The following is a 1,064-nucleotide window of genomic DNA, read 5'->3' as shown; positions in this document are numbered from 1 at the left end:
TGGAGGGCAGTCTTGGGGATGGGGCAGTAAGTATGTCAAAATTGAATTGGAGGGCACCCAGGTGGTGTTAGCTGCACAATTGATTGATTGATTGCTGGTGGGGAGAAGTCTCCATACATCTGGTGTCAAAAGCATGTTGTGATAGCACAGTGGGAGAAACTGAGTGTGTTTTTCTCCTTCTATGCTATGCTGGAGAAGTTGGACTTTTTCCTGAAGAGATGTGGAGGCATTAAGTGATTGTAAGCAGGGAATTCATATGATCACATTTATGCTTTAGAAATATTAATCTGGTAGGGGGGTGTGAATGATGGGCTGGGGAAAGATAAAGCAGAAAGCAAGGGAATAAACTAAAATGTCATAATAGTTGTCCAAACCAGAGATAATGAGGTACCCGAAGCATGGGAATAGCAATGGGGACAGAGAAGAGAGGCATAGTGGGGGTGCTTCCCATCAGCCTTCCCGAAGACACATTGAAAGAGATAACATGATAGCAACACTTTCCTTGAGAAATTGTATTCTAACTACACCTCTAGTTCTGCAAAGTGTACGAATTTTCGAACAAAAGCAAAATAAAGTTTCATTGAAGATTGTGCTTCTCAAAGTTTAGTGTATATACAAATCACCTGCATATCTGGTTAAAATGAAGATTTGTGTTCTGGGTGCAGTCTGAGGTTCTGTATTTCTTTTTCTTTCTTTCTTTCCTTTTTTTTTTTTTTAAAAAAAATGTGACTGGTAAGGGGATCTTAACCCTTGACTTGGTGTTGTCAGCACCACACTCTCTGAAGTGAGCTAACTGGCCATCCCTCTATAGGGATCTGAACCCGTGGCCTTGGTGTTATCGGCACCACACTCTCCTAAGTGAGCCATTGTCTGGCCCTCATGAGATTCTGTATTTCTAGCAAGCTCCTAGGTGCTGCTGGTCCTGCTAGTCTGCAGACTACACTTTAAGTAGCAAAGGTTTAGCACTTTTTGAGGTGTGAGTAGGTCATTGTAGGGAAAATATGGGAAAATGGTCAGGGCTTCCTCAGATGTTTGGAATCTTGCTGAGCATTTGATGTAAATAT

Source organism: Galeopterus variegatus, unplaced genomic scaffold (genome assembly GCF_000696425.1).
Source record: "Galeopterus variegatus unplaced genomic scaffold, G_variegatus-3.0.2 Scaffold3143, whole genome shotgun sequence".
Classification (NCBI taxonomy): domain Eukaryota; kingdom Metazoa; phylum Chordata; class Mammalia; order Dermoptera; family Cynocephalidae; genus Galeopterus; species Galeopterus variegatus.
The sequence above is the reverse complement of the archived record's forward strand: the minus strand, read 5'-3'. Positions refer to the sequence as shown.